This window comes from Panthera leo, chromosome D1, assembly GCF_018350215.1.
Source record: "Panthera leo isolate Ple1 chromosome D1, P.leo_Ple1_pat1.1, whole genome shotgun sequence".
In the NCBI taxonomy this organism is placed as follows: domain Eukaryota; kingdom Metazoa; phylum Chordata; class Mammalia; order Carnivora; family Felidae; genus Panthera; species Panthera leo.
The window spans coordinates 6,373,970-6,398,827 of NC_056688.1; the positions used below are offsets into that span (position 1 = coordinate 6,373,970).

General features: G+C 46.1%; 1 protein-coding gene across 1 annotated transcript in view; it reads left to right on the forward strand.

Annotated features, from left to right (window-relative positions):
• The first annotated feature begins 12,225 nt into the window (after window positions 1–12,225).
• Window positions 12,226–24,858, forward strand: part of ELMOD1 (ELMO domain containing 1) — a 65,708-nt gene continuing 53,075 nt past the window's right edge. The window contains exon 1 of the mRNA XM_042906324.1: window positions 12,226–12,383. The gene's annotated coding sequence lies outside the window, so the exon portion shown is untranslated. The remainder of the gene's footprint in view (window positions 12,384–24,858) is intronic.

Consider the following 24,858-nt stretch of genomic DNA (forward strand, 5'->3'; position numbering starts at 1 on the left):
ACTCCTCCACACGTGTTGAACTGTCAGAGCGGTGGGTCGCACCCTGATGAGACGGCCCAGGTGCTGGGTCTTGAAGAGGTGATCCTTCTCGGTGAGGAAGCAGACATAAGGCCTCAGAGCAGCGTTCTCCCGCAGTGACCGCTGCTCTGGACCCCACAGAGCCAGTGTTCCCAGGGTGCAGTTGGGGCCAGGAAGGTCCAGGTGAGGCTGCTAGGACGCTCCTGCTCTTCTTTGCAAATCAGGTTGCCAAAAACAACTCTCCGGGCCCGCGGTGACACAAAGGCCTAAAAGATACATGTGCACGCAGGTGAGGACAGACCAGACTCAGTTAGTCTCATAGCAGCTAAGACCAGGAGAAGCCACCCGCAGGCAGAGACGGGACCTCTCCAGCCACTGTTGGCACGGGCTGCTTAAAGCCAAAGGGAAGAGGCAGAACCAGAACCGGCCCGGCAGGGTGGCCGGGAGACAGTGCACCCAGGAAGCCAGGCAGACCATCGGTGACATGCAGGCAACGGGGTGGCAGAGTTGTCCCCAAACGGCGAGAAGGAGACAAAAATTCAACAGCAGGCAATTATGGGAAACCCAGCGAACGTGTTCAGGGAAGTGGACCAGCAGGTAAAAGCCCTCAGTCACTGGCCTTGAAGGACAAAGTAGACTCCGCAAGTTTCAGTTTCAGGAAAAGCGAGTTCCATGACGCGGGCTCAGAAGCAGCGGGCAGGAAACGCGTCTGGAGATCCCACAGGCAGGACGGACACGGAGCGGCCGGGAGGAGCCCTGGTGGGGGCTTTCACTCCCTCCAGAGGGAAGCGGCGGGGGGCAGGTTTGAGCCTACAGGTGAGAGGTCAAGGACAGAGGGCACGTTCAGGAGGCTCCCGCTGTGGGAACGTCCCAGCGCCCGCAGGAAACAGAGGTGGATAGGTCTGGCTGACACCACTCCTTCCCTCGGGGGTCAGGTAGGTCCCCCCTCGACTCGCCCACTTTTGCATCGTTAATTCAGTCTTCCCCAGGGAAGCGACCAACTGTTGGAAGGCTTACACCGTCTGTCTTCCGTTATAGCCCCCGGGGTCGAGCGCGGCACGTGAAGAGTGCTGACACGTGTCTGTAGATGTACTCTGCTCGCTGGTGGAGAGGCAGCAAGGTACAGCAGAGAACGCGGTACGGGGGTCACGAGCGAGGGGCATTTCATTGCAGCAGGTCTGGGGGTCTTTCCGCACCTCACCTACATCTCCTTAAAATGGGGCCATGAGACCAAACTCCTGGTTTTTACATCGCGTTTCTCGGAACCTCAGGGTGTCCCAATGATACCACAGGCGGTCACCAAGCACGGAGGGGAGGGACACTGGCCTGCGCCCGCTTCATCGACAGCACATCCGCCTTTGTCAGTGTTACGTTTGGGGGTTCACCGTAGAAGGCCGTTCATATGGCTTCGGTGGCTACAATTTTTAAAAATTATCTGACTCAAATGTTTCCAAAGTCCCTTTCGCTGTAGCATGACATGATTTTGCAATGTCACCGACACGTACCTGGGACGGGGGCCTTACCAGCAGGTGGTGGTCCGGCCCAGCCTAAGGACTGGGCCTCCCTCTCCCTCCCTGGCTGCCGCTGCCCCTCCCATCTGCAGACGAGGAATAAAGACAGGCCCTGTGTGCAGGGAGTCCTCCCCGGCTTCACACTCTGCAGCTCATTCATTTCAGACGTGTGCCCACCTCCCTTTCCTGCAGCTTCTCATGAGCCTAATCGTGTCCAGACAGCAGGGAAAGGCACCGGGGACAGCGGTCCCTCCACTCCCTTGGATACATCCCCGCCCCTTTAGGCTTCTCCCCTCCACAGGACTCTTACCCGTGCCTCCTTTGCCCAGTCTACGCTTGCCTTTCTTCTCACACTCTGCCTGTTTAGACCCGAGGGTTCTGGAGAGCGCTAAGAATTTCTGCAGGTGAAGTCTCTAGACTAATAGCCTGAGCAGTGGAAACGGAGGAGCGGTGGGGCAAGGAGGAAGGGGGAAGACAAAGGAGAGAAGGCGACTGAGGAGAGCAGCTGGGGGAGGTGTGCATGGTCTCAGCAAATGGCGACAAACCCACGTCCTCCCCGGCTTCCAAAATACACCCCAGGCTGCCACTATGCATGGGGCTGCTTCTAACAATCAGTAAAAAAAAACCCACAACAGAACAAAACTCGCACTCATCATCCTTTCTACCAAACTGCAGTCAACTACATGACTTTGAGAGACAATATCCCCTGCTCATTCCAACATGCAGGCAGACCTCCTGGAATCTTGCCAGCTTTGTGACCTTGACCTCACCTTGCCTCCAGTTCCTCATTTGAAGGTGAGCATCACAGGAGAACTCACCTTTATGGTTGTTACAACGATGAAACGGCCCGATGCCAGCAAAGAGTTCTGAATGAGGCCTGGCACAAAGTAAAGCCCTATGAACAAGGGACATTCTTCTAGAGAAATATTTTGTTTTAAGACTCTTCCCCCAGACCCGTCCTGTACATCGTGCTCCTCTGTAAACGAACTGGCCCAGTCTCTCGTGGCCTTACCAGGCCTACCACAGCCTAATAAGTGTTCCTGGTAAATGATGGCAAACATTGCTTCCCTCTCTGGAGTGCCCATTAAATGCCCTCGCTGTCGTGCTAGTTAATATAGTTCCACTTAGGCAGAAAAAAAAGGGGGGGGGGATAACCACCTCCTATTCTATTCACAATAGGCTTGTTTCGAAGGATTTAAATTAGTGAACAGATTTTAAAAGCGTCACCAAAACTTAAAACATACACATTTTATTATTTTATTGCAAGAATATAATAAAATAGGAACCAAAGGAACTGCCGTTTATGCTTTTGCAGAACTTGGCTGACCTTCTAGGCACGTGGTTCTTAATCAGCTGTGTGTATTAGAGTCACCTGAGAGAGTTTTCCAACACGTACAGACCTGGGGCCCACACCCCAAGGATTCTGATTCCCTAGGCCTAGGTGATGTTCTAACATGTTTATTTGGGAAGTGTTTACCCAAGCGATATTCTGATGCAAAACCCCTGCTCCAAGTATTCCCGGCCCCTTCCCTCCTATTCAACAAAACTCAGTTTCAACTAGAATGAAAATATTACCCACAGTTTTGATGGCACTCTCCCTATAACGAGGCGTACTAGGAATCTCTTAGCCAATTCTCCAATCACGGAAGAAAATGCCTGCAGTTCAAGTCCATCACATAACCGTGGAATTATGTTCCGTTAGGACAGAGCAACCACGAACTGTTCTAGTGGGTTCCTCCTCCATTTTAATGAGAGCAACAACAGAAGAAAAGAGCCTTTGTGGGTAATTTCGTGCCTTACTTCCTTCACCTGAAGCCGATGTTGAAAACATAATGGCATGGCTGTTGCGATTTTTATTTTTCTCTTGGGTGCCTCTGCCCCTAGTTTCTTAATTTACGATACTTGTTTACATTTACTTATGAGGCACCCCAGTCACTTAGAACTTTGATGTAGAAACAAGAGCGCAACAGGGAATAGGAAAAATATAATGAATTCTACTTGATTTAAGTAAAGCATGTGTTTGACTTTCATGAAAGGAGAGATGTTATAAATAAAAAAGACATATTGGTTCACCTACTTGTAGCTCCTCGGCATCAAAAGTTCTCCTTATTACCATTGGCTGCTTCTCTGCCTCCGAAAATTGTTGATAATCCGGCCATCTGTAGCAGCTCCTTCCATACTGGCACTAAGCAGACGCTGGCTAAAGTGATCCGGCAAACTAAACAGGGATTTTACAAGAGGACAGTATTTCCCAGCACATCCAAACACAAATTTCTCGTCCCCTTTATTCCCAAATCCACAGAAATCAGTTAAATCCGGGGCATGAGAGCCCCCATGTCAATTGGGTTCATACAGGAAGTGCTTGCAGCGGCCCCTGCTACCTTGTGGGAGTGGTGTGGCGATGTCAGTTATTTTTATTATTTTTTATTATCTTCAGGTGTTGTTATTATCATCCCAGGGCTACAACTACTTTCTAGGGCCTAACTACGTGGCATCTCCCTAGAAATGTGTCTCATTTATAGCAGGCCCTCAAGAAACACTCTGTCATCTTAGCCACGGAAGTTAACTGTGAATGGATACATAATGTTTTTGAATTCCAGAGCTGCTTCACAGAAGAAACACCCTTCCTACGATCACAAAAGAGCAGGTACTCTCAGGCTGGCTGTTATGCGGAATTTCAAGGGCTGGAAAGTCAAACTTTGAGATGCACATCACCGCAGGCTGCTCCCTAGTGTGACTAACACACTTAAAAACCACCAGCTGCATACCCACACCGCACGAGTCACAGGGTGCTGTCCCGACATGCCCCTGAGCTCCAAGGAGACATGCTCTGTGATGGAAAAGCTTTGCTGTGTGTATGGAATTCCCGGACATACTAAAGACACACAGACTCAGGCACTCCCTCCAGTGGGCTTCCCACAGGCACCTGTCCATCTCTCCAGTCCACCCCTTAAATTTATCTGTTTCCGTGACTCTTTTTGCTACTAGACTGCTACTATTTTTGAGGCTGGTCTCCACATTATTTACCTTCACATCCCCACTATCCACCAGAACCTAGCACATAGCACTCAATAAATCCAGCACGAAGACAGGATGTCATGGTAATCTTTTTTTTTTCTAGTTTGCATATTAAATTAGTAAGAGAAATACCTCCACGTATATGGTAACACATCTTCCGAACCAAAAATTGAGATTCATCATCTGAAACGGAATCTGACAATGAGAGAAAATATTTTTTTAATGTTTGTTTATTTTTGAGAGAGACACAGAGAGAAGATAGAGCAGGAGCAGGAGCAGGAGCGGGGGAGGGGCAGAGTGAGAGGAAGACAGAATCTTCCTGAAGCAGGTTCCAGGCTCTGACCTATCAGTGCAGAGCCCAACATGGGGCTTAAACCCATGAACCTGTGGGTTCATGAGATCATGACCTGAGCCGAAGTCGGACGCTTAACTGAATGAGCCACCCAGGCACCCCGAGAGAAAAATATTTGAAAATCTGGTGAGTCTCAGAAAATTCTGGACAGATAAATGCCTTGTCCATGTCCCATCCCTCCCTCCTCCCTCCATTTATCTGCCCATTCATCCACTTATCTATCCATCCGTCCCTTATTTATTCAAAATACATTACCTACTCATACTTCCAAAATGGGGGGTGGGGAGGGGCTCTGTTGCTTTCGACAGCAAATAAATACATAGTCACAAAAATTACTTTTTTTTGCTTCTCAGTACAGAATTTTTTGCCAATAGGTCACATAATATAGGATTTAAATTAGTGAACAGATTTTAAAGGCATCCCCAATATTTAAAACTTAACTCAAATTCTTCACTACCACATAAATAACTATTACAGGAAAAGCCACATTTTATTATATTTTTCCCTCTTTCAGCAACCAGCTGGTAGATTCTGAAGAAAAAATAAATTTAAAGCACCAATAACTATAACTTGATCTTCAGGGTTGTCTCACCTGAAGATGAATCAATCACATTGATTTTGAGAAGAATCAGAATTATTCAGTTACAAAATAAAAACGAAAACTTCTGCTCTACAGACATTAAAAAAAAAAAGCCGTTAGGTTTGATGTTGATTGTGACGTAAATAGTATATTCAAGTTTAAGGCAAGTGGTACAGTACACATGTCAGGTAAACATATGGAACTTTTATTGGAAAACAGTTTGGAATAGAAGAACCCCATAAATTCACAGTCTGTGGTGAAATGAGAGACTTGCAACAACATTATGTTGTGTAATATTTGTTATCATGTCTCCACTGTAGCCTTTCAATAGTTTTGGCATGACCAAGCCATCTGTTTTAAATGCAATATTGCCAGAGATTTTTTTTTATCTCTTTTAATTATTATCCTAGACTATGCGTCCAACAGAATTCTTTTAACTAAACTAGGTCCTAACTCAAAAATTTTCACTGCATCCACATAGACTGCTCACAAAAGTCACCAAAATGCTGTCCACTGGTAGTTTTTTTTTTTTTTAATGTTTATTTATTTTTGAGACAGAGAGAGACAGAGCATGAGCATGGGAGGGGCAGAGAGAGAGGGAGACAGAATCCGAAGCAGGCTCCAGGCTCTGAGCTGTTAGCACAGAGCCTGATGTGGGGTTCGAACTCACAAACCGTGAGATCATGACCTGAGCCGAAGTTGGACGCTAAACCGACTGAGCCACCCAGGCGCCCCTGTCTACTGGTAGTTTTACCATGTAAAGAGCATAACATGACAAAATTATTTTAATGAAAACTATATGTGAAATTAATGATTGAGAAAAGTACAAATTTAAGATTCTCCATATGCCTCCCGACCCTCACTCAGTTTTGTTTTGTGTTTTTTTAATGGAAAACTATTTTTCCTTCTAGTGATGAGAACTGTCCCTTTCTCTAGGAATGGAGACTTCAATCCCCCATGAATTAGAAACCAGGAACCAGGGGCACCTGGGTGGCTCAGTCAGTTGAGCGTCCGACTCTTGATTTCGGCTTAGGTCATGATCCCAGGGTCGTGGGATTGAGCCTATTGGGCTCTGCCCTGAGCATGGAGTCTGCTTGAGATATTTTCTCTCTCTCTCTCTCTCTCTCTCATTCTCTCTCTCTCTCCCCACCCCTCCCTTTGCCCCTCACCTCTCTCTCTCTCTCTCTCTCAAATTAAAAAAAAAAAAAAGAGGGGTGCCTGTGGGGCTCAGTCGGTTAAGCATCTGACTCTTGGTTTCAGCTCAGGTCATGATCTCACAGTTCATGAGATTGAGCCCCACATCAGGCTCTGTGCTGGCAGTGCAGAGCCTGCTTGGGATTCTCTTCCCCTCTCTCTGCCCCTCTTCACTCGTGCTCTATCTCTGTCTCTCAAAATAGATAAAGAAAAATTTAAAAAAAAAGAAAGAAAAAGAAAAAAAAAGAAACAAGGAGCCATTTCTTTGCCATTCTGGCCACATCCTTTTTTTTTTTAATGTAAAATTTATTGTCAAGTTAGCTAACATACAGTGTATACAATGTGCTCTTGGCTTTGGGAGTAGATTCCCATGATTCATCACCTACATGTAACACCCAGTGCCCATCCCAACAAGTGCCCTCCTCAATGCCCATCACCCATTTTCCCCACCCCCCTACTACCCCCCCACTCCCTTCCCCCCTCAGTTTCTTCTCTGTGTTTAAATTTTTTTAATGTTTATTTTATTTTTTGAGAGAGAGACAGAGACAGAGCATGAGCAGAGGAGGGCAGAGAGAGAGGGAGACACAGAATATGCAGCAGGCTCCAGGCTCTAAGCTGTCAGCACAGAGCCCGATGTGGGGCTCAAACTCAAGAACCGCAAGATCATGACCTGAGCCAAAGTCAGACGCTCGACTCAGCCACCTAGGTGCCCCTCTTCTCTGTATTTAAAAGTCTCTTACGGTGTATATATATACACGCATATATATATACATATATATAGATAGATAGATAGATAGATAGATATATTCTTTTTTCCCCTTCCCCTCCCCCATGGTCTTCTGTTAAGTTTCTCAAGTCCCACATATGAGTGAAAACATATGATATCCATCTTTCTCTGCCTGACTTATTTCACTTAGCACAGTCCCATCCATGCTGTTGCAAATGGCCAGACTTCATTCTTTCTCATTGCCAAGTAGTATTCCATTGTATATATAAACCACATCTTTATCCATCCATCAGTTGATGGATATTTGAGCTCTTTCCATAATTTGGCTATTGTTGAAAGCGTTGCTATAAATATTGGGGTACATGTGTGCCTATGCATCAGCACTCCTGTATCCTTTGGGTGAAGTCTGGCCACATCCTTCTTGGCTGTGTCCCCCAAGTCAACCAGAAGCAACAGAGAGTTGGGCACTGCTGTATCTATCCTGAGATCCCTGAACACGGATTCCTTCAAGTCCGATCACCTGAGCCATGAGTTCTGGTTCTCAGCGGTCTTTGAAGATGCCGTAAACAATACAGCTAATTTCACTGTCCCACCTAAAACAATGTGGAGCAGGGTTCCAACCCCAGGATCAGCAACAAGCAATTTAAAATTTAATACACATGAAACTCCTTTACACCACTACTGAGATCCAAGAAGTTGGCTAGGCTTTGACCGGTAAGGGAAACGAGGCCATACACAGAGCCATGTCTAGCCCAGCACCATCCACAAAGCCAAGGACATTCCCACTTACTTTTATGTATTTTAGGTCATGTCATTTTTCAATAAATGCCTTTTCTTATTTGTTGCCCATGGGAAAATACGTGTTTTTGCAGGTGTCTTGAATTGTCCTTGAAGTTTATCTTGGCATCCAACCAGGTAACTTATCTTTCCAGAGTTTTACCAAAGGATTTCACTGCAACCTAAACAGCATCAATTTTCAGGAAGAAATGACACAGCTTCTTAATTCGAATCACAGCTTGATTTTCAAAGACTAATAGAAGCCTACATTTTCTCCCATCCACTAAACTTGACTGTCCTCCAAAACAAAAACAAAAACAAAAACAAACAACAACAACAACAAAACCCTTCAAAAATGTTAGTTTGCTCCTTAAATATATTCTAGTCTAGAAGCTGCCACATATTAAATGTCAATGCCCCAGCTCGAGGCTGCCTACCAGGAAAGGCCATTGTAGGTTGGGCCCACCAAAATTTCCACGTAGGAGCATCAGACAGTGTCAGTCACAAAATATTCCAACGTGTGCCCTGTTATCTGACATCAGTTTCTTGCTCTTGGATTCCTGCAGGGTCAGCCACCTTTTGGAGATTAATTGAACTCCCTTGGACTTGGCTGATAAGACTGAGCACCAGGACTCACAGCTATTTGGGGCCTGCATTGTCATGGGGCAGTGACATCTTAAACAAAAACCAGGCCCAGAGGAGTCTGACAGGGTGATTGAAAGGGGAACAGAAGGAGGTTTAGTAGAGATTTAATCCTATGTTAGAGAAAACGTGGAGAAAAAGCCCACACTGTGTGTGTGTGTGTACACACATTTATACCTCTCTTTGGATAGGAGTTCCTCAAGATCGTAGATGGTGTGTTATCCGTCTTTGTTCCCCCAGTTATCTAGCACAATACATTATATACACTAGGTGCTCAATAAATGATCAGTAAACATGTTGCATTTTGGACCAGTGTTTAGACCCCCAGAAAGCCCTCGCTATCCCATATTTTGAGAACTACTAACATGGCAGGCAATGTGTCTAAGAGCCTTATTGTACTTGGTTTCGAGAATTCTCTGACATGATGATTAACACTCACATAATCCCAGGCACAATTTTATCAACATAGATATTAACAGGCATACCGGGTCCAGCTGCCACTTCTGTTTTGTACCCAGAACTCCAACAGGCTTATAAAATCCATGCTATTGGAAGACAGAACGGCCTTAAACTGATTTCTAAACTTGACACAACAATTAGGCAAAAGGAGACAAGGCCCAATACTTTTGAAGCCCAGAGGTTGCCTTTCTGGTTTCATTATGAAGCCAATATACACAACACATACATCTTCTACCAGCAGTTCTTCAAGTCAAAAAACCCAAGACCGGAGCTAGATTAAAAATAAATACATGGGCCCTGACTTCCACCCCACCCACAAAATGATCCAGGCAGGAAACTCCCACTTGCCCATTGCTCAACAGAACCCTTGCCAAAGATAGAAACCTCTGGGTGGGGAGGCTTTTATTCAAATACATTCCTAAGGATGATGTTCAGTGAGAGATCTCCTGAGCAAGGCGGCATACCCACCTGCCTGGAAAGACCCAGACTCTGCGTCACCTGTAATGAGCTGATGTGGAATCCCGTAGATGATGGAGCACAGCATTCCCCTCCTCCTCAGCTCCACTGCTGTAATTAGGGCAGGCTTTGGTGGCACAATTTCCTCCTCTGTAGATCGTCTCCACTCATTATGTCTAAATGCTACATCGGACGATCTCGGTTCCTTCAACTACCACGTGCATTGATCTCACGGTAATCTGTTAAATACGATTTTGATCCAAAAACAATGCAGCTAGACTCATGGCTAACGTCTATTGAGCACAATGGGCTAGCCACAAAGCTAAGCACCTTACAAATCATTCATTTAATCCCGCCAGCAACACTCTGAGGCAGACGTTCTTCTCGTCATCCTCACTTTAGGGAGAAAACTGAAAACAATGAAGCCTACATCCCTGACTTTCCAGGCTGGCGCTTTCACTTTATGTAACATTGCTGTAGCAAATGTCACCAAACACTTGGCTTCCTTCATTCCAACAATTAATTGCTTCCAAGCCACCTGGGCAAGAACCCTCACCAGTTTGGAAGCCCGGGAGGACTTTCTGGATGAATCCAAAGATGCAGCAGTCCGCAACAGGCTGTCACCTGAAACTCTACGTGCCTCTCTGTATGTCACCCTACTACACTGTCTATCCGTTGAGTGTTTCAATGTTGATTAACTGATGAGAAATGCTTTATTTGCCTGTGACAAACCTGAACGTCAAAGGAGTTTTCCTTGAACGGCACCTAGCTGGTACTCTACTAACAGATAAAAGACGTCTGATGATGGAGATATTTAGAAAAGCTTTTTCAGTTAGCAGGCCATGAGGTCACACATCTTTGTGTACTTACAAACTTGGCAGTTGTAACTGTAGCCATGATGAGGCACAAAAGAAATGCCTGGAGACGGGAAAGAGCGAATGGGTTTTCTTTAAAGAACCCCTAAGAGCATTATACTAGACCGTCATTTTTAGACACCTTAAAAGGGCAATGGTGTCAAATCAGGTCTCCTAACAAACTCTGAGTATGTTTATCAGAAGATAGAAGGTGGTTGAGAGAGATAAGAGAGAGAAAGGTGGTGATAGCCAAAAGGGAGGGACCAAAGATGGAAGAAAATAGTCTATTGGACTGGACTAGCACATGAGAATAAGGATAATACCTACTCTGCTGAGAAAGAAGAGGAAGAGGAAAGAGGGGATGGAGGACATATTTATAATAAATGAGCTGATGACCCTTGATGGTCTCTCTTCGCTGCTGCAGTGGGGAGAGCCAGAGGCTCATTGCTCAAAACGTGGTGGGTGGGTGGGAGTTGGAAAAGAGACACAATTTTAAAGATAGTTGCTGTGGGTTGGAGGAAGCAAGAGTGATACTGTTTTATAGATAATAGGTTGTGGCTTTAGTTAAAACACACAAATTTGTAACAAATGATGGCTAAGGCTCTCTCTAGAATGCTCTGTGGACCCTAAAGTGCAGAAATCTGTGCATTTGTGGCAGGAGGGAAATCGTGGAGTAGAAAAGGATGAAATGGAGCCAAACCCTAGCCTTAGTGGGAAGAATAGTTAGAAAAGAACTATAGTCTGAGGAGGCAAGAAGAGTTGAGAACCTGGATACATTCATTTATTCATTCCACAATCTTATCTTGAGGATCTATTGTATAATGATCACCAGCTAGTGTGGCCATCTAAGGATGAATGAGATCCCGCCCTACAGGGTGTCACGTGACAAGGGTGTGATCAATGCCATGGAACACACGGATATGCATCCACTTCAGGAAAGTTGGTTCTTCGTGGCTCCAAGTCTGTCTCACACTCAGATAATAAGAGAATCAGAGAGAAAAGCTTGAGTCATTCAGATCGTGGGTAGATCCAAACAGTCAAATGATGTACGACAGAGAAGAACTATTCACATAAACAGAGGCCAAAGGTCGTGAGAGGGTGAGGGACTGGGAGTGGTGTATGATCCTGGGAGAGATGATTGGGATTCCGGAGATATGGGCATTCAGGCTGAATCTAGCCATTGGAGAGGAGATTCCTTGAAGTCAGAGAAAGGCTATAACGTGGTGTGGGGATTAAACTCTCCGGCCTACCCCTCACCATCTTCCATTCATCATATGGGATTGCAGGTACCTACCTAGAATCGTTTGGGATTAGGCCAGTTTTAGCTGAGGGAGTCAAAAGAGAGGTGTAAAAATCAGTGGTTCAAGAGCAAGTAGGTCAGCAGCCAGGTCCATGTAATCTGGTGGGCCTAGGGCCAGTATTAATATTTTTATTGATACTTCTGGAAGGACGAATCAGGACTGCATACATTAATTTGACGAATAACACAAACACAAAAATATTCTTGACCTGTTCCTCGGTGATCATTTATTGTTTGGGTGTTTACCACCTACCTTCCCCACACCAGACTATAATTTCCTTTCATACAGGCATCCCTCGCTTTCTGCAATAGTTGTGAAACGCGGACCACAGCGGAATGCAGGCCAATTAATCTACTCTTAGAAGACGATAGAGTGCAGTTCTTATGCAGGTAATCCTGCCCAAAGCGCGTCCCACCTATACACGGCCTTGGTCTAGCTTTTCCCTGGAGGTTTCTTCAAGGAAGTACAAAGAAACTGGAGAGTTGAACCACAAGGTAATAGTGGCTGATGTTTTGTAACAAAAAGTTGGAAAGATCCGAGTTTCAGGTTATTCAATTCAAGGCAACAGCACAAATGCTCACCATTTAAAGATTAGCACTTACCCCCCCCCCCCCCCCCCTTTCATGAAAACGGAAGAGTGGACGCGGGACCCGCAGGGACTCTTGTTCAGCGCACATCTACCTCGTACCAAGTGCTTTGTTTGACCGCATTGCCTCACTTAATGCTCACAACAGTCCGGAGAGATCGGGACCACCACCCTCCAGGTCACAGAGGTGCCCAATGGCTAGGGAGCCAGGGTAGGAAATGACACTGAAAATCAAGGCCGACCTCGAAGCGCATCCTCTTTCCCTGACCTATGCTGCCTCTAACGTGAGCAGCTTTTTGCTTAGGTAGGGAGGAAACGTTCTTCATTGAACACCGAGCACCATCCCAAAGAAAGGCACGGGCTTCGGAGCGGTCCTGGGCCACCGCTATTGCGCGGTGAAGCAATGCTCCCCAAAGAGTCCCAGACCACGAGGTGGACCATCCCTCCAGAACAATTAACCCCGGGGTGAGGCTAGTGTTTCCGAAGCCCTGGTTGAAATGCAGATATGTGACCCGGGAGGACGGACTCGATCTCTCCATTACACCTAATGAAAGAGCTGGCCCTGGGAGAACTTGACCCGACCGGTCCAGGAGTTGGGAAAGGCGACGCTGCCCTCCCCCCTCCCTACCCCCCCCCCCCCCCCCCCCAGGCACAGGAAGGCAGGTGGGGTGGGCGTCTGGACTGCGGGAATCCCTGGGAGAGGCCGCGGGGCCGCAGCTGAACTGACAGCAAACTTTGACTTCTGGACAATTCTCTGGGAAGGGAGCGGGGAGCGCATCTCGCTCCGACAGGTCCCCGGGTCCGCGCGCCTCCCGCGAATGGGCCCCGTGCCACTGACCTGGGCCCGCGCGGCCGCCCCGCTCCCCTGCCCCCAGCGCCGCCCCCCTCCCTCCGCTCTCCGCCGCGCCCCTACCGCGCCCCCGCCACGCCCCCGCCCCGCGCCCGCGCCCCCGCCCGGGGACTGGGCATGCTCAGTCGCCGTCCGCGTCGCGGTCCCCGGGAAACCTCCGCGCGCCCTCCGCGGGCGGCTCTCGGTCGCCTCCCCGCCGCCGGCCGCCCGGGCGCCTCCCGGCGGGCTCCGCTCCCCGCGACCCAGATTCCGGGCCCGCCCCCGCCCCGCCCGCGCCTGCCCGCAGCCAGTGCGGCAGCCGCGGCCTCCCGGTGCAGCCGCGGCGCGGGGGGACGGACGGAGCGCGTGGAGCGCCGCCGCCGAGGGCGGGGATGGAGACCCGGCCGCCGCGCGCTCGGACCTGCTGAGCGTCCCGCAGCCGCCGCAGCCGCCGCCGCCGCCGCCGCCGCCGGGAGCCCGGTGAGTCGCCGCGCCGGGGGCCGACCCCGGAGAGGCAGGGGCGCGAGGGGCGATCGCCCTTGGGGAGGAGGGACGTGGTGACGGGGACGCGGCACCGTGCGGGGCGCAGCGGCGAGGTAGGCTCGTGGCCAGAGAGGGGCTGGGAAGGGAAGCACGCCCGGCCTCGGTACGGGAGCTTCGGGACCGAAATCCTTCCCCGCAACCTGCCCCCCAGAACCAGCACCCGGGGGGGCGGGGCGCGGGGCCGCGCGGGAGGCCGTTTGCGTTTCGGCCCAGGCGCGGGTCACCTAGCGACCGAGCGAGGGCTCTGGAGGAAGCATCCCCGGCGGAGGCCGGAATGGGAGGGGGGGACGCCGAGGGCGGCCTGGGCCCCGCGAGCGGCAGACATGGGGTCCTGGGGCTCCCCCGGGGCCGTGCGGGGGCCGCGGGCAGCGGGTCGGCCTCGCCCCCGTCCCGGAGGGGCCGCCGGAGGGGCCGGCGCGCCGCACCTCCTGCAACTGCCGGGAAAGTCCTTAGGAGAGCATCGCTCCTTCCCAGGCAGGTGGAACCGGGGAGCGTGGCGGTGGCGTGTGCGGTCGTGAGTGCCTTTCCCCCAAGTGCGGGTACGGGTGCGGGCTGCGCCTGCCCCACCTCCGAGCGGAGGTCGGGTAACACGCCTTATGAATATTTCAGGGGCGACCTCGCAGGCTCGCCTGCTTCAGATCAAGTTTAATGAATGTGGTGCGGAGCCTCGCCGCTCTCTGCACGGGCAGGTGGGCGCCCCGTGCCCTTCCATCCCTTTTCTCGCACCAACCAGGAGAATGACGCCACTAACCCCCGGTGAGCTTTGGAATGGGACCACAAATCGCGTGTGTCATCTGGAGACTAGTTTTGGGCAGGCATCCAGGCATTGTTCTGCATGCCTGCAGTGTGTGCGTGTGGTGCCGATAGCTTGACAACCGTCCTTAACCGGAGCGGCCAATATGGTGGAAAGCAGGTGCTGAGCTTGTGTCGGGATAGACGTCTTAATTCATTATCGTCTTGTGACACCCGGTGGCCACGGCGGACTTGGTCACTCTCTCCCTCCAAGTTGAATCCGAGAACAGTCTAGATGAAATTTTGAGGATGGCACACTCCGTATCCGTCCGCTTAGGGAGCTGTTCATCCCTAACGCTTTCTTTCATGGGAATAAGGAGTCAGTGTCTTAAGTAACGAGCAATCGCTGTCAAGAACACTTAAACAGGAACACATTAACGTAGGAAACTTTCAGGACTGGAACAAGCTGTTCGTTTCACTTCCATTGCACCATCACCTTGGGTCAACGGCACACAGGGCAGCCGGTCCTCTAAAATGGTACTCACTCCTTTGCAGAAGAAACCTGCTTTTCCCTTCCTTAGAGAGACAGCTATGTCTTTTAAAACGACCTGCGAGGCATTCTGCTAACCAAGATTTCAAGCCTCCGAGATTTACAGGATGCTGAAACAGGCGACTCTTTTCGCGTTCCAGCCCATTCACACGGAAGCCCAAGCGCCTGGGTTTACAGATGCTTCCCAATTGGGGAAGGCTTCTCCAGCAAAGACACACACACTGCGGTTAGATCACGGGCTCCACCCCCGCCTGCCAGGCTGCTTCTCCCCAGCCTGTTAGTGAGGACAGTCTGTCTTCGGGTGTCTGATTAATGAAGAACAGAAGCCCCAAGATGACTTAGGTATCTTCAATATTGTCTTTTGCTGGTTTAACTGAAAATATGAAATATTTAAAAATTGTTATTAATACATGTAGCTAGGACTTGACTCAGGCACAGTGATAATACGAATATCAGCTTTGTAAGAGATTTGGAGCAGTACCACGGTATTCTTTCTGCGTAAGTCATTAATAGATGTTAGAAAGGAATTCTATAAATTGGCAAAAGAAATGAAAATTTTATATAATAAACAGCACTTGCTAAAGTATGTTGCTGAGATGTTCAGAAAGAAACCCAGCTGCATTAACAGACATAAAATCTGCCCAGTTGAGAAGTTTGCAGAGTTGGAACACAAATCTCCAAGCGCTCTAAAGCATTCCTTGAGTCCTCTGAGAATTTTTAAGGAGTCACTGGTAGAGCCGTCAGACTTAGCAAATAAAAATACAGGCTGCCCAGTTAAATTTGAATTTCAGATAAACAATGAATAATTGTTTTTAGTATAAGTATGCCCCCTGGGACATACTTATACTTAAGATCCATATTGTTTACTTGAAAATCAGTTTTGATGGAGCAGCTTGCATTTTATCTGGCAACTTTAGTCACTAGAAATTTCTCACTCCTCATTTTTGGGTCATGTATGGGTTGAAAAAATAAAGTGGAGCAGGAATCATATGCTGTTCTGCAGACAATCTGGGACAGGCTCAGTTCTGGTTCAAGCTATTGAAAATAACTCATACTGAAAAGTTAGTAGTTTCAGTTCAACACGTATCTGTCGAGTCCCCCTGCCTGAGCTGCTCGTGAGAGGTGCCAGCTACAGAGTGGGGGAAGTGTGTGTGAGGGGGCGTCCACATAGAGACCTGAGGCCTACTAGGGCCTGTGTGTGTTGCAGCCTGGGAGCCACACGGAATTCTGCTGGGCAGCTCCAGGCAGGGAGTGAGAAGACCAGCACATTGCACGGGTCTGGCCTTGAATCAGAGAGTGAGATCTTATCCTTATCCTGGGAGGAAAAACACCCCTGGGCTTACACCTTGTGGAGGGGAGCTGGACCGGAAGTTGAAGGACTTTACCTGATGGCCTCAGCTGGAGGATGGAGTGGCCTGCTGACAATGAGGAAAGTAAGAGACGAGAAGGGGATTCTAAAAGAAAGACTTTAAATAGTTGGGGAGTTGGGGACTGGAGGGAGCAGTGGGGACAAATGCAGGGATCCGGAAATGGTACCTGGACGAATGCATTTTGCTGCATTTGACAAAGCAGTTGGTCTGCCCTTTGATTAATACCCAAAGTGCTCCTTCACTGTTCCACCACCATCCTGGTTTCTTCGGGTAAAAAGTCATTGTTGAGTAATACTGGAGTATACTATTTATATAGTATTTTGTATACAAGTAGATCTTAAAGTGTAATATTTGAGATGTTGATCGATATTCACTTGCTTCTGGCACAAATTCCTGACACAGGATTAGCAGGTGTTTTAGCTTTAACAAATCTATCGCCTCAAGTAGGAAAAGATACTAAAGGGCAATGACTGCGTGATCTGGTCCAGCTATCTTTAAGGAAGCAGATTCTGATGGTGGAAAGAATGTAGGTTTCACAGAAATAGATTCTGATGGTGGAAAGAATGTAGATTTTACAGAAATAGCACTATGTGAAAATGACCAGATGCTTGTAGTACCAGAGAGTTCCCGCTCAGAACATTCCAAATGCAATTAATTCCGAAAAAATAGGACACCACTTAACATTCGTGTCTTCGAAAACCCAGCGGGCACTTTCACTATTGATCATCAGCACAGGAAGTTTCCAGAGAAGTTGAAGATCAGACCAGCACAGGCCACGTAGAGAAGTGTTACTCATATCTTGAATGTTCCAATTTGCCAGTCTCAAGGAGATGACACCAGAGTGCCATTCGAGATTGCACTTGTCAACAAATCTGGTTTGTCAACCATCTTCAGAAGAAGCTCCTATGCTTGAGTGCCCTCCATATGGTTACATTTCCACTTCGTATTTTATAATAAGTTCTTGAAAATCACAAAAATTACTCTATGCTGAAATGTATAATGAAGTAGTTAATTAGGATCTTTCTTATCAAAGGATTATTCTTTAAAATAGAGCCAAAAAAATCCTATTTCAGGTATTTGTACCGTTCCTCTTTGTAATATCTACCAAACACGTCTTGCCTTGTAATTCTTTTTATTTTTATTTTTTAATGTTTGTTTATTTTTGAGAAAGAGAGAGACAGAGCGTGAGCAGGGGAGGGACAGAGAGAGGGAGACATGGAATCCGAAGCAGGCACCAGGCTCTGAGCTGTCAGCACAGAGCGCAACGCGGGGCTCGAACTCATAAACCGCGAGATCATGACCTGAGCCAAAGTCAGACACTCAACCGACTGAGCCACCCGGGCGCCCCATCTTGCCTTATAATTCTGATAGTAGATGAGAAAAAAAAGTGATCTAGCACATACTAAGCTTGCTAAAATTTTCAGGCAGTTAGACCATAGGTTGTTTTTTTCAGCAAGATTTCACATGGATATGGCTTATTAAAGAACGGCTTACTGCAGTGGTCTCTAATGACAAGCTTATGTGCACGATCACCCCAAGAGAGCTTTAACTGAAATTGTGTGCTCAGTTCACAGTCTAAGTCCTCAGTAAATACTCTGAATTTAAAGAATCTGAAGACAGTGTGTTCTTGCATCCCAAGAGCTTTTAACCCTCCAGCGCACTTCTGCTGACCACAAGCAAGTCTTATTTTACCTCATTTCTGTGCTGTGAAATGGAAGATATGCACATTTAGAAAAAGAAAATCGTGCCAGCTCCAATCCTCTATGTCTATAAAATAGATGCCAACTGTGACTACTGTTCTAAGGGATAAATAATTTCATTTTCAGGATAATTAGACAATCTGTGTATTGTCTGTGTACCCTCCGATGTTTTAGACACCATCAAGATAATTCACAATTTGCTCTGTTTCATTTTTTGCTTTTTTGGTACAAAGCAAGATGATTGTGGTAAATGCTTAAGAAGGACTCATTAAACCCCTTTAAAAAATCAGTCTCAAACAAGCTAATAACTGCAGAATTCAAAGGTCTTTATATAGCTTTTAAATGTTGTTTCCCTCTCAATTACTGGTATTAGGACTTGGTTAATTAGAAGTCTTGGTATAAGAGCTTACTTCAGCTGCTAGAACTCTCCCTCCTAGTTCCCTCGTACAAGTAGATGGCAAAAGGCTGCCATGTGTTTTGAAGGTTTCATTCATGATGAAACGAATAATTTATTTATCCCACAGCTGTTTTTTGGCTTAGCTTATATCAGTGACATCATAAACTCTGTTTCCTATTTTTTTTTTAATTTTTTTTTTTTAACGTTTATTTATTTTTGAGACAGAGGGACAGAGCATGAACGGGGGAGGGTGAGAGAGGGAGACACAGAATCTGAAACAGGCTCCAGGCTCTGAGCTGTGAGCACAGAGCCCGACGCGGGGCTCGAACTCACGGACCGCGAGATCATGACCTGAGCCGAAGTTGGCCGCTTAACCGACTGAGCCACCCAGTCGCCCCTGTTTCCTATTTTTTTTTATATCACCAGTTGGCATTATAAATATTTTAAGTGTGAATCCATCTCTGCAATGAATTTGCTGCACAAGTACCTTTCTTCCTTTTTCCTTTAGAAGAAGAGTAAGAATGTTCTCCCCTTCAGAATTTAGAAGACAGGTTTTCTGAAGATTCTACATTCCAGTAGAACACTTAAAAAGTTTATTTATCTTGAAAGAGAGTGAGAGTACGCAGGGAGAGGGGCAGAGAGGGAAGGAGAGAGAATCCCAAGCAGGCTCTGAACTGTCAGCGCGGAGCCTGATGCAGGGCTCCAACTCACAAGCTGCAAGATCGTGACCTGAGCCTAAATCAAGAGTCAGACGCTTAACAGACTGAGCCACCCAGGTGCCCCTCCAGTAGAACATTTCAAGTTTAATTAGTTTTTCTTTGGCCTTAGAATCCATTTAAGTTAGCAAAAACTTTAAAAAACAATTGTTTTTATTTAAGAAGTTAAATCATACATTCTCTTAAAATGGTAAGCATTTGTCAGAGTTGTTTTAATTAAAGTGTGTATTATGCACATCGCTAGTCATAATTTTTAAAGCCTGTATTAAAATGCCTAACATAGAATTTTGACTTTCATATTGACTCATGTGTGATGTGTATGCGGCCCAACAGTAAACCCAGTATATAAAAATCAAGACTTAAAAAAGGATTGGGGTTACAGTTTTTGCTTCACTGAAGAGTTCTGTGTTGTATCAGAAATTTCTCCTACTACTCCTTTAAACTGTGGATAACCTAGCGTGTTTAAAATACAGCTAGACCATCAGATTTTTATATCTACAACATCCTTCTGGAACGCATCTGTAAATGGGGCTGTGGAGTCATCTTTGAGAGGGAGAGGCAGAAATAAGGTCTAGGATGTGGTCTAATAGCTGGGTTGACCAGCTGTACCCAAAGAATGTTCACAGGCATGGAAGCCCACATGGTTTCTGTTGGCCTCAGACACCGACATGTCAACGTTTTATCAATGACTCAGGTATACTTGACCATATGCACATTAGGTTTGCTGATGTTGCAAAGCTCAAAACACTAGTGTGTTTGAATGACAATCATTTTTTTTTTTTTAATTTTTGAAAGAGAAAGAGAGAGAGAGAGAGCATGACCAGGGGGAGGGGCAGAGAGAAAGGGAGACACAGAATCCAAAGCAGGCTCCGGGCTCTGAGCCGTCAGAGCCTGATGTGGGGCTCGAACTCACGCACCACAAGATCATGACCTGAGCTGAAGTCGGACGCTTAACGGACTGAGCCACCTGGGTGCCCCTGAATGACAATCACTATTAAATCTGATATCCCTGAGCCCAGAGCAAGGGCTGAAACTAAGACTGTACTTAAGAAGAAATGATATTGTCAGAGACTCTTAAACATGGAGAACAAACAGAGGGTTGCTGGAGGGGTTGTGGGGGGGGGGGATGGGCTAAATGGGTAAGGGGGCATTAGGGAATCTACTCCTGAAATCATTGTTGCACTACATGCTAACGAACTAGGATGTAAATTTAAAAATAAAGTATTTTTAAAAAGGAAGAAAAACAGATGTTGGCTTCATTTAGGATCTAAAATCAGTTGCCCAAGGACATGGGAGTGGAAGTCCTAGTTAACAACAGTTTGAGTTGTAAAAAGTAGTTTTAGTTCACTTGAGTATTAACCAACAATACAAAAGAAATCAACGCTATCTTTGGTTAGACTCAGAGAGGAATAGAGTCTGTATCAGAAACACACAATATAACACACTATACTCAAAATGATGCATGGCAAGCCACCTGTCAGGGATGTAATAAGAGGCACTCTCTCTGTTGGGCTGGACGCTGGCACCCATGACCTCAAAAGCACCTCCTAAATCTGATTATGCACTTTACGCTGAGCTCCCAGGCACTTCTACGTGAATCTGCCAATGTCTAATTCAGCCTGGTACTATTTATGTAATATGTAATTATTATACATCCTTTTGTTGATTTATAATATCTATTCTTATTCTTTCTACTTAATGATTATTCCCTAGGTAATTAATCAATCATCACTTAAAGTAAGTGCCTCCATTCTGTGACCACCTCGGGTTCAATTTAAAAGGCTACTTACAGGTATTCTTTCATTATCAAAGATCAGAATTGAAATTCTTAGTTCAAAAAGGTATGGATACTGAAGAACCATACAATGGGCATGTGTCCAGGCTCTAAAATAAAATCGCACAGCACACCTAATCAACTCAGAGACGGAAGGCGAGCATGTGCCCCTCCTGTTCTGTGTACTCACTACTCCACACTGTGTTTTGGCTTTCAAAGGTATTTGTTTATAGTATAGGGCGGACACTTTTCGTTCCTTTTGAACACTGCCTTCTGAACCCCCTTCCCGTGTTGGGGGCTGTCCTACATTATGAGGCAGAGCCTGCCCCCCTCCCCCCCCCCCCCCCCCCACCACAGGAGCTAAAATGCTGATACATCATCCTTGCATCCCGGGCCCATGACCCAGACCCTGCCCTGGGGGCGGCTGTTCCAGACAGCAACACCCCTTGGCCAATGCTGGGGGACAGCGGTGTCTGCTCCAGAGTCTCGACGCAGTGGCATCAGAAGTATCTTTACTGGACCAGCTCTGTGTCATCATTTCAAGAGTTATTTTTGGCTACCTAACCTCTAAACCTAGTTCTCTACCCCTCCTGGAGATTCGGTGGGTTACCGTCGGAATAAGTTCCTTTTCTGCTTAAACAGACAGAGCTAGTTTCTGTCCCTTGTGATAATAAGCCCTGACTGTCAGAGGGTGCAAGTTCGTGCTCATGCTGGCGTATCAGTCGGTCACTAGGACCTGCTGAACGCGATGCACTCTGAAAAACACTAATGGAAATGTGTGTTCATTTTCCGAGTACTTCTGGAATAAGGCACCTTGCTTGGCACTGGAGAGGAGAGGCACACGAAGCTGGTATTTTCAAATCAGTGCTATGGGGACAAGCAGGAGGAGACAGGGACACCACTGTCAGAGAAGATGGAGGCAGGTATCATTTTGAGGGTTTACTGATTCTAAAGATGGATTTAGCATGGGGCCAAAGGGTTGAGATAAGAAAGGATGCTTGGGGGTGGGCACCTGGGTGGCTCAATCGGTCATGATCTCATGAGTTTGAGCCCTGCATTGGGCTCTGTGCTGACAGCTCAGAGCTTGGAACCTGCTTCAGATTCTGTCTCCCTCCGTCTCTGTCCCTCCACCCACTCACTCTCTCTCTCTCCCTCTCTCTCTCTCTCTCTCTCCCTCTCTCTCTCTCACACACACACAAATAAACACAATTTAAAAAAGAGAGAAAGAAAGGATTCTTGGGAAAATTCCAAGAGGCAATTTTTTTTCACCTTAACATTTATGAAATTAGGAAACACTGCTAGAATGTGTCATATTTTAATTGCCACTTTTTCTCCTAAACCCATCTACCATATTTCACAAATACAAGATGTCATTGGTATACACTGTTTTTAACCACTAACAAACAAGCTCGGTAAATATTTTTAAATGGCAATGCCTAACACCATACAGAGGCTCTACAGTCGAGGGTGTGAAGTCTCTACAAGAACTAAGTCAGTCATGGAAATGGGTTAGATGCCAAATTCCTGCTTATTTTTGTTGTACTCTCCCAAGGCTGTTGAAGAGTCATAGATTTACCTCTAACTTCTGATATGAACAAAGTCAGGTGTTAATCATCATTGCTTGGCTAGAAAAATGCCTAATATGCTTACAGTGATTCTCAGTTTTGTTGATGGTGCCTTTTTTTTCTTTTTTTGGAAAGTTTCTATTTGGAAAATGTCAAATATATACAGAAGTAGACAGAATAGTATAATGGATCCTAATACTCAATAATCACCAACTCATGACCAGTACTGTTTGATTTCTAACCTATTGTCTTTCCACCCCATTTTCTTTTGAAGCATATCCTAGACACATATCATACCATTTGTAAATATTTGTGTATGTATCTGTAAAATACAATGACTCTTCAAAAACACATAATCACAATAACATTATTATATTCTGGAAAAATATAGCTATAATTTGTGGCATCTTTTCTTAATAACAGATTTTGTGTTCATTAATTAGGTTTTAAGCTGTTTTTATCTTTGGAGGTTTTTTTTTTTTTTTTTAATTTTTTTTTCAACGTTTTTTATTTATTTTTGGGACATAGAGAGACAGAGCATGAACGGGGGAGGGGCAGAGAGAGAGGGAGACACAGAATCGGAAACAGGCTCCAGGCTCCGAGCCATCAGCCCAGAGCCTGACGCGGGGCTCGAACTCACGGACCGCGAGACCGTGACCTGGCTGAAGTCGGACGCTTAACCGACTGCGCCACCCAGGCGCCCCTATCTTTGGAGGTTTTTAAAAAGAAAAACAAATTAAGTCCACTTTAGTGTCCACTGATTTCTTTTTAAGAAATTAATATGATGCTGGTAGGTTATACTGCAGCTCTGAATAGTGTTGATCTCGATTTTTCCATTCTGTAGCTTTTATATGAATGTGTTCTCTGGTTGAGAACTAGAACTGCTGTTCTTGCCATTTCCAAAGCAATCTTCAGAAAAGTCCTATCTACGCCTTTTCTGTTTTCGTCCCTAAAAGGAGGATCCAGAATCACTGTCCAAGTGGCTCGGACATGCTGTTAGATGACGGGCACACCCACACTGAACCCTGCCAGCATTTGTTAACACACACTCCGTGACTTTCCTGTTGAATGTTTTCAGTGCGTTTTCATCCGTGTCACATCCAGCACTCAAGCTGCAATTTATGGCCTAGTCGGATACTGTTCTAGAAGGAGGATTGCCTTTTTGAATCCCCCCACCTATTGCAGGCAGCTCTCTGGTTCCTTAGTTTCTGGTTCCTTAGTTCCTCTGAAGCCTTAGTTTCTTTTTCTTTTCTTCCTTTTCTTTCTCTCTTTCTCTCTCTTTTTCTCTATCTCCCTCCCATCTTTCTTTCTTTCTGTATGGATTCACAGAGATTAAGGGCACTGGACCTCAGGAGGCTAGGAGTACCGTCTGGTGTATGTCATCTTTAAATTTAAGTTTCTGTTTTTAGCAAAGTAATACTTGTCCCTTAAAACATCACATAAATATCTGTCAAGTAATCTGTCAGTTCATTTTTCATGGAGACAGCCTTTGTTAAGCCCCCATTCACCATCATCCTGAGAATTCTTTTCCCCTTTCTCAAATATAGGATCTGATGGCTGGGCCCAATGTCTTTCTCATTCTCTACCTTCATTTCGGTAGAATGTTTCCTTTAGAAACTCCTTAAAAGGCATGCTTGGGAGGTACATGGAAGGCCTGTGTGTCTGAAATTGACTCCATTCTTTCCTCATCCCTAATATTTTGGCTGGGTATAGAAATCTGAAATGGAAAGAGTTTTTTTCTCAGAATTTTTATTCTTGCTTCCATGTTCCCACTGACAAACTGGACACTGATTCTTAGCTCTTTGTGTGTGAACTGTTTGTTTTTATTCCCCCACTGGATACATTTATGTTGTAAAAGTGCATATTGATATGCTTTGGTGAGCATCTTTTGTTGTTTAAGGAGCTGGGTATCCTGTGGGCCCTTTTGATTGAAGATTCAGTTCCTCAGTTCTTGCAATTTCTTGTATTATTTCTTCAACAATTTTTTCACATACTTTTTTCACTTTTATTTCTCTCTGGAATATCTGTTGTTTGAATACCGAATCTTTTTCTCCCATTTTTCATCTTTTTTGTCAATTTCTTCCCAGCAGATTTCCTCAAATCTGGGAGATTTCCTCAACTTCCATCTCTGTTGTTTAAAAAAAAATGCTAAGAATATTTTCTTATTCTCTTAATGTGAATTTTTATTGTTTCTTGTGTCTCTTTCA